The 15,354-nt window shown below is 38.2% G+C and overlaps 1 protein-coding gene across 1 annotated transcript in view; it reads left to right on the forward strand.

Moving 5' to 3' along the window:
- The window catches only part of LOC118723110 (selection and upkeep of intraepithelial T-cells protein 1-like), a 124,397-nt gene that overhangs the window by 63,969 nt on the left and 45,074 nt on the right, over window positions 1–15,354 (forward strand). The gene's annotated exons all lie outside the window — the stretch shown is intronic.

The raw sequence follows: 15,354 nt of genomic DNA on the forward strand, positions 1-15,354 counted from the left end.
AGCAGGAGAGGCTCCCACAACTGCCGCTGTGCTCACCAGCCCTGAGCCTGGCTTCTGGCTGAGCAGCGTCCCCCTCCCCCCGTTGAAGTGCACTGACCACCAGGAGGCAGCTTCTGTGTTGACCGTCTATCCCCTGGTGGACAGTGCACATCATAGTGACTGATCATTCTGCCATTCAGATCAATTTGCATATTAGCCTTTTATTATGTAGTATAGTCAAGATTTAAGAGCAGCCAAAGTGCCGTCAGTAGATGAGTGGATAAAACTGTTATGGTACATTTACACAATAGAATACTACTTGGCCATAAAAAAGAAGAAAATTTTATCCTCTGTGACAGCATAGGTGGATCTGGAGAACATATGCTAAGTGAAATAAGCCAATCAGAGAAAGACAAGTGCCATATGATTTCACTCATATGTGAAATTTAATGAACAAACTGAAATAGAGGCAGATCATATTGTAGATAGAGAGCAGACAGTTGCCATTGGGTGGGAGTGTGGGAGATGGTGTGGAGGGATTGAGCATAAAAGAAAATAAAAGAACTCATGGACAGGGACAGAGTGTGGTGGTTGCCTCAGGGAGAAAGGGTGGAGGTCGAAGATGATATTGGGGAAATAAATGGTGAAGGAAAAAAATTGAAATAAAATGAAAAAAATATAGTAAGATTATGTATAGCAGCTCAACTATATTAGTAATTATACTAAAAAAGATTAAATACTCCAAATAGAAATATATCTATCTAATAAAAGAATAACATGCTAATTGACTATACCCTCATGATGCCCACCAGCCAATCAGGTGTGAGTATGCAAATTAACTCAACAAAAATGGAGGATTAATTTGCATTCATATGCACCAAGTGGCCAGGGGCAGGGTGGGAGGTATTCTACCCTGCCTCCTGCTGCTCTGGACCTCTGGGCAGTGTGGGAAGGCGGAAAGGTGGCTCTAGCCAGAGCGAAGGCGGTGCTGACAGCAAGGAAAAGGACAGCCCATTCTGGCATGAATCTTTGTGCATCAGGCTTCTAATATTGTTATAAGAGTCAAAAATAAATTCAAAATGGTTCTTCCGTGAGACACTTTGTTTTGTGGTTTTCAGAGACATTTTTAATATTTCAAAATATGTTCCTAAGAAATAATTCTTTGAAAATATATAATCAAGTTTCTCTCCCTTTAAAAAAAGGGGCATGGTTTTGTTATTGGATATTTAAAAGGAAGTGATATATAATTTTTACAGTTTATACTGTTTTACATGGTATTAAAATTATTTATTGATATTTTAAGCTTTTATGAACAGTGATCCCATTTCAATAGTTGTTAATACACATAAAACAATTTAATCTGAACTATTTTTACTTGAAATTCATGCCATTTAAATATAGAATTTTACTTTTGTTTGGCTAATGGGGAAAACATGTAGGCAAATGAAAGTAAACCCTAACATTTTATATATTTAAGAAAATACATATTTCAATCTCTTTAAAACCAGATGCTTACATTGTATGCACATCTTATTTATTCATTAAGATCAATTGTTAAGGGTTTTTATGTGCCAACAATTATTGATTTAAGTATGGAATATGATAGTTTTGAAAGTAATAGTTGTAATTCATTTTTTCTTAAACTTCATTTGCAAAACTTTACTGATTCCGGTTGCTAGTCCAGATTAGTAATATTTAAGAGCAGTGGAAAGAACACGGAGTTTGAAGCCAGACAGGCCTGGTTTGAATTCCAAGGCTGCCACTTTTTAGCTGCTTATCCTTCAACATATGGCTTAATCCTCATGAGCTTTGTCATCATCAACTGGGGCACTTTTGAAAATAAAAGAAATTGTTGTTAATAATTACTCTGGAAAGAACAAGCATAATTATGGACTGTTCTGGGAAAACCAGACAGATGGTTGCTCTATCAAAATGTGACTCATCTTTTAAATTTCTGGTTTTTGTTCTTTAGGTTGTTGGTAGGTGGTGTTTTGTTTCAATTTTTATATCATTGCCTTCAACTACAAGGAATTAAATCTCCTATCCAAGTCTCATGACATCATCTTGAATCTGTCACATTCAGTTGTAGAATATCTGTATTAAGGTTATTAAGTTACATATTCATGAATAGAAAAGTCCTAAAGTCAAGTCCAAAGCTTATGTAATTCAAAACTTTTCCTTCTCCCAATATCAGTCCTGACTTATGGCTGTGAGGACCCGCAGAAGGAAAGGGTATATTCTATCCCATTTCTCCTTTTTTTTCATTTTAAAATCATTTTTATTTTTTAATTACAGTTGACATACATTTATTATATTAGTTTCAATGATTAGACAGTATGTAACTTACTAAATGATCATCCTGATAAATCTCAAACCCACCTGACACCATACACAGTTATTACAATATTGACTATATTCCTTATGCTGTACTTTATTTACATCCCCATGACTATTTTTATAACTGGAAATTTATGCTTCCTAACCGCTTACACCTTTTTCACTTATCTCTCCTACCCTCTTCCCATCTGGCAACCATCAAAATGCTCTGTATCTATGAGCTGTTTCTGTTCTGCTTCACTTATTTGTTTTTTTTAGATTCAATTGTTGATAAATATGTATTAATTGCCATTTTATTGTCCATATTAGAGACCCACTGCATGAAATTCTCTCAGCCCAGCCTATACCCTCTCCAATCTGGGACATCCCCCTCACAATCTGGGATTGCTGGTTCCCAATTGCTCGCCTGCCTGCTTGATTGCCCCTAACTGCTTCTTCTTGTCACTTTGATTACCCCCTAACCACTCTCCTGCCAGCTTGATCAATGCCTAACTGCTCCCCTGCTGGCCTGGTTGCCCCCAACTGCCCTCCCCTGCTGGCCAGTCACCCCCAATTCCCCTCCCCTGCCAGCCTGGTCTCTCCAACTGCCCTCGCCTGTGGGCCTGATTGCCCACAACTGCCCTCCCCTGCTGGCCATCTTGTGGCAGCCAATTTGTGACCATATGTGGATGGCCATCTTGTGTGAGGTCGTGACAGTAAATTTGCATAATTACCTCTTTATTATATGGGATGTTTTATCTTTTTCCTTTTTAAAGAAGACCCTTTAACATTTCTTCTTCATTTTTTATATCTTTGCCTGAAGATATGTTTTTATTGATTTGAGAGAGAGAGAGATGTACTGGTTAATAATGTGGATTTTATCATCAAAGAAAACCTTATAATTTCAAGAGAAACATCAAAAGTGCTTTATTCAAAATGATGTCCATCACAAGCTACACATTTCCCACATCTTTCAGGTAATTTGTGGATTCTGTCCCAATAGAACTTTTCTTGTTTAGAGGCAAACAATTCAGGGACCCAATCTTCCACTTCTTTGTACGTTTTGAAGTGCTGCTCAAAAAATGTATGTGCCATTGATTAGAACAAGTGGTAATCTGAAGGAACAAGGTCTGGTGAACATGGCAGGTGGGTTACTACTTCCCAGGCAAGATCTTTTAACTGGTTTTGAAGTGTATGATGGTGCGTCATCATGAAGCAAAATTACTTTGCTGTGTTTTCTGGCCCATTCTGGTCATTTCACAATCAAAGTGTGGTTCAAATTGATTATTTATTATTGGTAGTGATCAGTATTAATGGTTTCATGTGGTTTTAGAAGCTCTTAATACACCACACCTTACTGATCCCACCAAACCATTTGGCCTTGCAGTAGATGTTGATGGTTGACTTGGATCAACCCATGATTCTGTGCATTTGGGATTCTCAAAATAAATTCACTTTTCATCAGCAGTCACAATTCTATGTAAAAAAGACTTTTGCACTGTTGAAGCAATATTTTACTGATGACTCTTCAGTTTTCCAATTGTCTTTTGTTCATTTGATGTGGCACCAATTTTCCTTCCTCTAAAATCTTTCCCATTGCTTGTAAACAATTGGAAATTGTTTGCTGAGCAACATTTAATCTTTCTGCAAGTTTTTGAGTTTGACATGCATCTTCATCCAATAATGCTTATAATTGTTGGTCTTCAAACTTATTTGCCTGACCTGGACATTCTTTGTTTTTCACATCAAAGTAATTTCTTTTAAAGTATCTTAAGATGGAGCATGTTCATTATAAGCTTCCCAAAGTATTCAGCAGCACTTGTTTTCAAAATAAAGTAATTAATTAAAACTTTCTGCAAATGCTCTTTTGTTTGGCACAAAATTTGACATATTTAAGTGTAAAAATATCTATGATGTTAACACCTTCAGCAAATTTGACAGATGATGTTTTGAAGCTTGTTGTCAATACAACAAAATAGTATATATTTCAAATCGCATATATATGTATGTATAACTCCATTTATTAAAAAAAATTATTAACTGGTACAACTATAAGCAAGAAACATTGATTAATTGCCTCCCACATGTGCTCCAGCCAGGGTTAGAAACCACAACCCATGTATGTGCCATGACCAGGGAAAGAACCTGTAGCCTTTTTGGTATACAGAATGATGCTCCAACCAGCTGAGCTACCCGGCCAGGGCCCTTTAAAATTTCTTATAACACTGGTTTGGTGGTCATGAACTCCTTTAGCTTTTTCTCATATGGAAAGCTCTTTATCTGTCCTTTGATTTTAAATGATAGCTTTGCTGGGTAATATTGATTATACGTCCTTACTTTTCATCACTTTGAATATTTCTTGCTAATCCTTTCTGGCCTGCAAAGTTTCTGTTGAGAAATCAGCTGACAATTTTATGGGAGCTCTCTTGAAGGTATCTAACTGCTTTTATTTTGCTACTTTTAAAATCTGTCTTTGTCTTTAAACTTTTGCATTTTAATTATTACATATCTTTGTGTGGGCCTCTTTGGGGTCATCTTGTTTGGGACTCTCTGTGCTTCCTGGACTTGTATGTCTATTTCCTTCACCAGGTTAGGAATTTTTCTGTTATTACTTTTTCAAACATGTTTTTCTTTTATTATATATATATATATATATATTATTTATTTTTTACAGAGAGGAAGGGAGAGAGATAGAGAGCTAGAAACATCAATGAGAGAAATCATCAACCAGCTGCCTCTTGCACACCCCCCATTGAGGATGTGCCCGCAACCAATGTACATGCCCCTGACCAGAATCGAACCTGGGACCTTTCAGTCCACAGACCAACGCTCTACCACTGAGCCAAACCGGCTTCGGCTCAAACAGGTTTTTCAATTGTTTGCTCTTTCTCTTCTCCTTCCTACAACTGATGATGCAAATATAGTATGCTTGAAGTTATCCCAAAATCTTCTTACACTATACTCATTTTTTTAATTCTTTTTTTCTTTTTGCTGTTGTGATTAGAGTTTTTCTTTTTCTTTTCTTTTTTCTTTCCATATATTCCAAATCAGTGATTTGATTCTTGGCTTCATCTACGCTACTGCTGATTCTCTGTAAATTATTCTTCATTCCAGTTAGTGTATCCTTCATTTCTGATATGTCCTTTTTTATGCTATTGAGGTTATCACTAAGTTCATTGAGAATTATTATAATCATTGTTTTGATCTCTGCATCTAGTAGATTGCTTATCTCCATTTTATTTTATTTTATTTTATTTTTTAGTTTTTTTCTGATGTTTTTCTTTTCTGCTCCTTCATTTGGGACATATTTCTTTATATTATCATTTTGGCAGCATACCTGTTTTTGTTTCTATGTATTAGTTAGAACTGCTATATCTCCCAGGCTTGGTAGAGTGGTCTAATGTAGTATGTATTCTATAGGGTCCAGTGGCACAGCCTCCCTGGTCATCACCCAAGCTGGGCACTCAAGGCGTACCTCCCATGTGGGCTGTGGGACCAGCCTGTTCAGCATCTCTACCCCTCCTACCAGTCTCAAGGTAGCTTTTTTAATTCCCTAGCTCAGGCGTCCTAAAACTTTTTAAAGTGGGGGCCAGATCACGGTCCCTCAGAGAGCTGGAGGGCTGGACTATATGAACTACTAATTCCTACTGTAACACCTCGGCTGTGCTCACTGCCCAAAAAACCTGGCAGGCCGGATCAGACTCCTCTGCAGGCCGCATGTGGCCCGCGGGCCGTAGTTTGAAGACCCCTGCTAGCTTTAGGACTTTCATTCAACTATATTTCAGACAGTTCGGAATGATGGTTTTTCTGTAAATTATCGTAATTTTGATGTGGTGGTTGGAACAAAAAACACTTTCATTATCTATACATATAAAAGCCTAGGCAACTGAACAACCAGTTGCTATGATATGCACTGACCACAGGGGAGAGACGCTCAGTGTAGGAGCTGCTCCCTGGTGGTCAGTGCACTCCCATAGCCAACCTCCTGCAGCTGGCCAACCTCCTGCAGTCCCTCCCCCTGGCAGGCTGGATCTGATCACCCCAATTGGGGCCTCTGGCCAATCTCCTGTGGCACCTCCCCTCGCCTGCCAACCTCCCATGGACCCGATCAGCCTTCATTGACAGCCAGGCTGAATGACCTCACCCATGCATGAATTCATGCACTGGGCCTCTAGTAAGAATATAAAATGGGTTAAAAGTAAAAGAATGGATAAGGACAGCCTGTGCCAAAAGTAACCAAAGATAAGTAATATAGCTATTCTAATATCAGACAAAATAGATCATAAGACAAAAAGCATTAGTAGAGATAAAGATAATAATTTAATAATGATACATAATGATAAAGGTATTTAGCACAAAGATATTAAATTTATAAGGCATGTTTATAACACACTAATCTTGTACCAACCACTCCCATGTCACCATCCTTCTTTGTATCAAGGATGTGTAACAAAGTCCAACTATATGTTTTCTACCTGAGTGCCTATAATGGATTAAATTTCTGTGTCCTAAATTTGTTTGTTGAAATCCAACCTCTCAATGTGATGGTATTAATCGGTGGGGACATTTGGAGGTAATTAGGTCATGAAGGTGGAGTCCTCAAAATGGGATTAAATTTCATTCTGAAAGAGACACTAAATAGCTCACTCACCTTCCTTCCACTAGGTGAGGATGCAATGAGGAGATGGCAGTTTGCAACCTGGAAGAGAACCCTCACCAGAATCTGACCATACTGGCACGTGATCTCAGACTTCAGTCTCTAGAGCTGTGAGAAATAAATGTCTGGTGTTTTTAAGCCACCTTGTCCATAGTACTTTGTTATAGCAGCATGAATTGACTAAGAGAATGCCTACCTTTCTTCTCTTTATTACCCTTGTTCTTCTTGCACTAGACTCTTATCAAGCTTTCACAAGCTCTCTTGGGGTCCATGGTTTTGTGTCTGCATTCCTATCCTGGTTTCTAGCCCCCTGGGGCCTGCCTTTCTTTCTGCTTCTATCTCTGCTCTAACCAGGCATTTAGCCTTATCTGACACTATCACCTAAAAAATGGCATGCACACATATATATTATTGATTTTTTACAGAGAGGAAGGGAGAAGGATAGAGAGCTAGAAACATCGATGAGAGAGAAACATTGACCAGCTGCCTCCTGCACATCCCTTTCTGGGGGATGTGCCCGCAACCAATGTACATGCCCTTGACTGGAATTGAACCTGGGACCTTTCAGTCCACAGACCGATGCTCTATCCACTGAGCCAAACCGGTTTCGGCCCTCATAGACTTTTTGAACAGAATAATGGCCTGGTATACACTGCTCTCCTACTAGAACTAATATCCCACAACATTATATTTTGGAGATTAAGATCTGACTAGCTGAGCTTGCATGAATCATCTTATCTATGCCAAAATTGTTGCCTCACCCAGGGGATTGGTCTTCCTTATCCATTTCTCGTTCTCTTGCATGTGAACGAGCCAAACTCAAAACTTTTTTTTTAAAATTGTAAGTTATAAATATCATTTTTCAGAAAAAAAATTAAGTGGAGATATGTTTCTCTTTTGCTGATGGTGAGATATTTTATCACCTTATCTCAGAGCTCAAACTGCTTTTATTGGAAACTGTGGCTTGTTAAATCATCTTGAGGTAGGCAAATACAGACAAGCCTAGGCTTCAGCTAGTGCCAAAGCTTCTGAAAAATTCTGTATTATTTTCTCTGTGTGGGACATAGAGTCAAAAAGGAAAAGGGGAAAATAGAAAGAAATCATTATAATAGTATCATATGTGTTGTAAGCCGTGTAACACTTCTATGAACTTCAAGTAATTGGTAAAGCAATGGACATTACAAATGCTTGGGATATTCAATTCTTTGTGGACATTATTAAAGTCATTGAGATCTGCCTTTGGTATTATGTGGAAGCTAAACAGGGACAGAATGGCTAATTTTAGTGGCTAGAGATATAGGTGACATGCATATTTTGATTCTACAGAAATTTCAGAGATTTCTGGACTTCCCCCAAATATAGAACTAGTTAGGGTTCAAGGACACTTCATCTAGGACATTGAGGAAGAGGAGATACCCAAATAAGATCTGGATCACAGGCACATTCAATAAATTACATGTTCCACTCTGTCATATCCAGCTCCTCTTTCAGAAGCTGCCAGAAGAGTTTTATATCTGCTTTATGCTCCCAGATACTGGCCTGTGACTTCTCAGGAGTCCCCAGACTGGTAGAAGTCTCAAATTTGGGGTTAAAGTTGGAGACTCTCTCTTATAGCCTCCTTTTATTTTCACCAATTAACCAAAGCCCCTGTGACTACTGTCCCTCAAACTCTGGTTCATAGTTGGGATTTTACTTTTAAAGGCCAACCTCTTTCTCCATGTCTGCTGTTTCTTTTTTCTTTCTTTTTTAAAAAAATATATTTTATTGATTTTTTATAGAGAGGAGGAGAGAGGGATAAAAAGCTAGAAATATCAATGATAGAGAAACATCAATCAGCTGCCTCTTGCACACCCTCCACCAGGGATGTGCCCACAACCAAGGTACATGCCCTTGACCAGAATTGAACCTGGGACCTTTCAGTCCACAGGCTGATGCTCTATCCACTGAGCCAAACAAGTTTTGGCATGTTTCTTGAGACAGTGCCTCTGTCAAGGGCCTGGTTGCTGTGGGAAATGGATCAGAAACTGAGATGGTGAATGGTAGAGACATACTAGTACTTTATGGATTTAGCAGTCTATTCATCCTACTGCTTAGACCTGGTGTGACATACAATCTTTCAAGTTCCACAATATTCATATGTGACTTGTGAATCCTTCCCGTGTCTTCTCACATATCATTGTTCATCTCTGGGCATTAGTTTCCCTAAACTTAAGATGAACCAAGAGATTTTTTTTTTACTGGTCTATGATGCTAGGAATATGATCAGGCCACTAGAAGGAAAGATTAACAATGCCATCTACTTCTTCTTGTACCTCTATTCTATTTTTTAAATTCCCTGCTGAATGTCCTTAGTCCTAATTTTTATCCTGGCTCTGCATGAGACCCTATTTTCTTTGGAATAGGGTCTCTGCCTGGTTCTAATTTGACCCGATAAAGATAGTACTTCTCATCTTAAACTATTGCCTCTGTCAGTTCTCCTAGAAGTTATGCGGCATATCATTAGCTACCAGACTGTCAGCTTTGTAATCTAGGACCTGGAAGCCTTTAAAAAAAATTGCTCCTGCCGAACCGGTTTGGCTCAGTGGATAGACCGTCGGCCTGCGAACTGAAGAGTCCCGGGTTCGATCCTGGTCAAGGGCATGTACCTTGGTTGCAGGCACATCCCCAGTAGGGAGTGTGCAAGAGGCAGCTGATTGATGATTCTCTCTCATCAATATTTCTAACTCTCTATCCTTCTATCTTACTCTCTGTAAAATATCAATAAAATATATTTTTTTAAAATAAATAAATAAAAGAATTGCTCCTGGATTCTGCCCTCTTGCCACCAACAATAGTGACCACGATCTGTCACCATGGGACAAGCAGATCCAAGTGACCTGTTTGAACTCTCTGTCTAAATGTCCTTCCTTTGTTCACTGCCTGCTGTATTAAGGGACTGTAACTTTATATAAAATAACAGCTTCTTATGCTTCCATTGGGATTCCTCCTTTCTTTTCCAATGAATTCAGACTCCACAGATGCCCTTTACATTATAAAAATGATGACAATATGATTGGCTGCTGCTGATTAGAGCCCAGAAATGATTGAATCTGGGAAGGAAAGACACATCTCTGGGATGGAAGCTCTCTGGAATATTGTGCTGTATAAAGTCAGAAATACAGTCATCTGTTTAGTAACTGTGTCCAGCACTGTGCTCTTTTCAAAGCTCTCTCTCACATAAACACCACCATTGTAAGGTAGGTTGGGGAGCTATTTTATATTTTACCATATTAGCAATAATAATGAGGATTTTAAAGGTGTAATACATTTGCTTAAAATAACACAAAACTACATATGCTCAAGAAAAACAGAGTTGTTTAATTTTAATGAAAAGCCATATGAAGACACAGGCTTCTTTTCATTCTGGCCACTCCCCTCCCCTTCCTGCCCCCCATTTCCTATCAGAATCTATGGAAACTAGACAGTAGCTCAGATCAGAGAAGACAGGATTCCAGGCAAGGCCAGGAAAGAGACCTGAATGAAGTAATCAAACAGCACATCTAAAAATGGAATGGCAGAGTAAGGAAAGGTAAATGCCATGGTCAGAGAATCCAGGAATAACCTGGATTCTCTCTTCGGCTCTCTGTTTACCTTCCTTCAGTCCAAACTTCTATCCAGTAAAAAAAAGTTTCTGCCACGCTTCTTTGTGTGTGTGAGTCAATTCCATCTATTATTACCCTTTTAATTCTTCTTTTAAATTATAGTTTGCATTCAATGTTATTTCATCTCAGGTGTACAGCATGGCTATTAGACAGTCACCTTCTTTAAAAGTGTTCCCCCTGATATTTCAGGTAGTAGATATTTACTATGATTCTTAAAATTCTGCATCTACAATCCCATTTCCTATTATATAATAATTCAGATAGAAAAAGCTTTACTTCAGGTAACACACATAATCTCACACATTCTGTGTCTGCAGAGAGCCCATGGAAACTATAACTCCTGCTCTTCCAGTTTATAAATTTTCTGCCATATCGATGGAACCTACTAAGGAAGGAAATGTGATGGGGGCAAAAGGAGAGAATGATGTTTCTCACTCTTTTCTCTCTTTTTCTCCTCAAATATTCAGAAACAAAAATCAGCTGTGATAATGGAGTGGGTAAAGGAATGAAAAGTCTATTTCTTTAACATGTCCCAGATTCAAATGTTTTGACAAATATTTAGTATCTTATAAGATATAATTGCAAGAGGAAGAACTTGCCATTTTCAGAAATATTTTGCCTAGTGAATGGTCTATATCTCCATGTTTTGCAGATTACCATGTTTGCTATTGAGCTATGATCAAGTTTCTCTGGATGATTGGTGAGCAGGAAAATAGTCCTTAAGTTCTTCTTGTACAGGTAAATGCAAGTGAGATGTCAAAGTTTTGTTCATAGTTATCATATTCATATTAATTGACTCAGCATTGGCCTTTGTTTGGTGGTATGGTAGTTTAATTTTACAAACATGAAACTTTGCTCCATTTAACACATATAGTAATACTTTGAGAACAGAATTAATATTTTTCTTTTATGAAGATTTATCCCAGATCATGCAGCACACAGCAAAAGCAGTCAGGAATATAACACAGGCCAGTGTGATATATGTTACTCCACATTACTTTATAAGGTGTGTATGTGGGGTTACCCACAGACTCTGGGGCATCAGTTAGGAGTTCCCCTTAACAGGGGATGCAGGAAGTCAATAAAAGAAGAGTCTAGGACCTACTTCAGATGAGGCAGGTTGAGCAGGCAGTTATTCAGCAGACTGGCAGGGTTCAGGGTCCAGCAACTCAGGGGATCAGCTAAAATAGCCCCCAAGAGCAGATTGTGTATTGAGGTTTTGTTTTCTTTTGTTTCGCTGTGTATGCACCTCCACAGCTAATACTATTTTATTTTATTTTTTATTTTTAATAAATCTTTATTGTTCATATTATTACAAATGTTCCTCATTTTTCCCCCTACATTGCTCCCATCCACTAGATTCCCACCTCACCATCTGCCCTTTCCCCAGCCCCCATTGTCCTCATCCATAGGTGCACGGTTTATGTTCAGTTTCTTCCCACACCCTTCACTCTTCTTTTCCCTGAGAATTGTCAGTCCACTCCCCTTCCATACCTCTGATTCTATTATATTTACCAGTTAATATAGTTTATCAGATTTTTTAATTCCCTTGGTTTTTAGATTCACTTGTTGATAGTAACATATTTGTTGTTCATAATTTTTATCTTTATTTTCTTCCTCTTCCAAAAGAACCCCCTTCAGCAATTCATATAATTCTGGTTTGGTGGTGATGAACTCCTTTACCTTTTTTTTTGTGTGTGAAGATCTTTATCTGGCCTTCGATTCTGAGTGATAGTTTGCCAGATAGAGTATTTTTTGGCTAGAGGTTCTTGTTATTCATCACCTTGAATATTTCTTGCCATTCCCATCTGGCATGCATGGTTTCTGTTGAGAAATCAGCTGACAATCGTATGGGTGCTCCTTTATAGGTAACTACCTGCTTTTCTCTTGCTGCTTTTAATATTCTCTCTTTGTCTTTTGCTCTTGGAATTTTAATTATGATGTGTCTTGGTGTGGTCTTCTTTGGATTCTTTTTGTTTGGGGTTCTGTGTGCTTCCTGGACTTTTAAGTCTAATTCTTTCATCAGGTGGGGGAAGTTTTCTGTCACTATTTCTTCCAATATGTTTTCTATATCTTGCTCTCTCTCTTCTTCTGGGACCCCCATTATTGTGATGTTGGTTCGCTTGAAGTTGTCCCAGAGTTTTCTTACATTATCTTCAACTTTCTGGATTCTCTTGTCTTCTTGCTTCTGCGGAGGAGTGTCTTCTGGCTCTTTATGTTCCAACTCTTTGACTTGATTCTTGCGATCTTCCATTCTGTTTTTAGGACTCTGTATAATATTTTTTATTTCAGACAATGTATTCTTTATTTCTAGTAGTTCAAAACCACAGTTATAAGGTTGTTGTTTTTTTAAAAGACTTTCCTAGAAAAGGCCGATAAAGTAAATGAGACCTGTGAGGATATGAAAAGGGATCAACTAGAAATAAAAATGAGATCAACTAATACTATTTTAGAAATACTCTGTTAAAGGGCTTAGAATATGCTTTATTTTAATGCTACATAATGGTGCCCTCTATACCTGAGCTGGATACAAAATTGGGTTGGGTCAAGGCAAGGAGCAGTGTTAGAGAGTCATTCTCCAGACTTTAGAAGGGATCATAGCAAAAGCAATGGCCACACATGGGATACCAGGCAGGTACACAGACAAAGGCAGACCAACTCCCAGATCTGGGCAAGGCTTATGAAGCCACTTGAATTCTAACCTGGGAGAAGTGGACTGGATGAGCCTGAGACAAGTAAAGTAGGGAAGTAAAGAATGTCTGCTATGTTTGACATGACTACTCAGATCTCAAAGGCTTCTCAAATTTGACAGTACAGATATTAAAAGTCTGGGCTAGCTACCTCAGAGAAAAGGCTGGGGTAGCTAGTATTTCAACTCAAGTAGCATACAAAGACTTGTATCTTTCTCAAGTCCATTTACAGAATGTAGGGTTTCCTGACCATAAGGGGTACGAACATTGAGTTCCAACTTAGGTGATTTATCCCTTTCTGCTCCTGATTAAGAGATCTTCCCCAAGAAATCAGAATGGTGCCTCAGCAACACTCCATTTCAACAGTGATAAAGACAAGGTCTACTAACCTGCTCAGGCCTCCAATAGCACTGACACCTCCCGCTCTGGTCTTCCTTTTGAAAACTATCAATCCCACCATGTTTTTATTTTATTTCAAAATTCAAATTCCTGCAATCTCTTCTTATCTTGGATTCTTTTATACTTTTACTCTTTCATTTTTTTTCTACTCATTCTATCTATTGGCCCAGGATACTCATTTTATGTAAATTCACTCTATCCATATGTTCACCTTATTTTTATAATTCTTTCTTCCTCCCTCTCTTGGTTAATTTTATGTGTCAACTCGGGTATTTCATGGTTCCCAGTTTTTAGTCAAACATCAGTCTAGATGTTGCTCTACAGGTATTTTTAAGATTTTATTAACCTTTAAATAAGTAGGCTTGTGGATAGATCTCATGCAGTCAGTTAAAAGTATTAAGAGAATAGATTAAGGTCTCCTGAAGAAGATGGGATTGTACCTTTGGACCTGAGAAAGCAATATTAACATTTCCCTGGGTTTCCATACTCCTGGCCAGATCTACACATCTCAGACCTGACAACCCCACAATTGCATGAGGTAAAATAAATCCATTTGTGAATATATACATCCTATTGGTTTTGTTTCTCATGAGAATCTTAACTAATATACTCCCTTAAAGAAAACTTGACTCAGCCTCATGGAAACCACCTCCCACCAAGTGGGTGTCACTAACTGCTTTTTCTCTCCCACAATAGACCACAGAGCCAGCATTTTATAAGCCTCCCATTTACTACCTCAGAAGTCATATTCTTTTCTGATCAGGTAAAAACCCCTTTCTTTGTTATTGATGTTATCCAAACAAGAGAGTACTAGTTTTATGTTTCTTACTTTTGTCATCTACCAACCTCCACATCACTTCCACTCACTCACTCAAGATAACAATGCCTGGCTCCAGCCTATGCATTTGGGACAGTGATATCTATCTTGAAGGATAGCTGTTAGAACTAAAGTCAATGTGTATAAAATACCTAACTCTGTGTGACCACATAGGAGTTATTAGCATTTATTATGTTTCTATATAGGTCTTTGTACAACCAGATAAGGCTCCAATGACCATAAGGACAAGCCATCCAACAGGCCTGGTTTCAAAATTCTTTGACCTTCATTCCAAAAACCCTCACCCAAACTGCTCTTTGGCCACTCATATCACAGCAAAGTACTGTATCTTATTAGTTTAAGAGGGAAGCATGTTCCTTCAAATTCCCCAGCCATTTACCACAAACTAGTTTTACATATTTCAGCCAGAAGATAGACTTATTTAAAAAAAAACATTTCTGTGATTTCCATGAAAAGAAAATTTCCCAAACACTACTGGTCTCTTGCTCCACTACTTCCATTAAAAGAAGAGAAGGTGTTATGGTTGGTTGGTGACAGCATTAACCAGGTTTTTTTTTTTTTTTTTCCTCTCAATTTGCTTAGAGATAACTTGTCAAAAGTCAGTGACCACAGGGATTCAATTTATTTTCTAAACTCAGACCAGTGTAAAATCCTAGACAGTATTTTATTGTCCAAACACCTATTTCTTTTCAGGTGGTCCCAGGAGGATATGAGTGATGAGGATGGGTAAGCAGGGAGTCCATTTAGTTTTGAAACTAAGCCAGCAATTTTACTGGTGATAAATAATTGTCATTTATTAGCCTTCTTAGACCTCACTTATCATCACCAAAAACT

Source organism: Pipistrellus kuhlii, unplaced genomic scaffold, assembly GCF_014108245.1.
Source record: "Pipistrellus kuhlii isolate mPipKuh1 unplaced genomic scaffold, mPipKuh1.p scaffold_m20_p_2, whole genome shotgun sequence".
In the NCBI taxonomy this organism is placed as follows: domain Eukaryota; kingdom Metazoa; phylum Chordata; class Mammalia; order Chiroptera; family Vespertilionidae; genus Pipistrellus; species Pipistrellus kuhlii.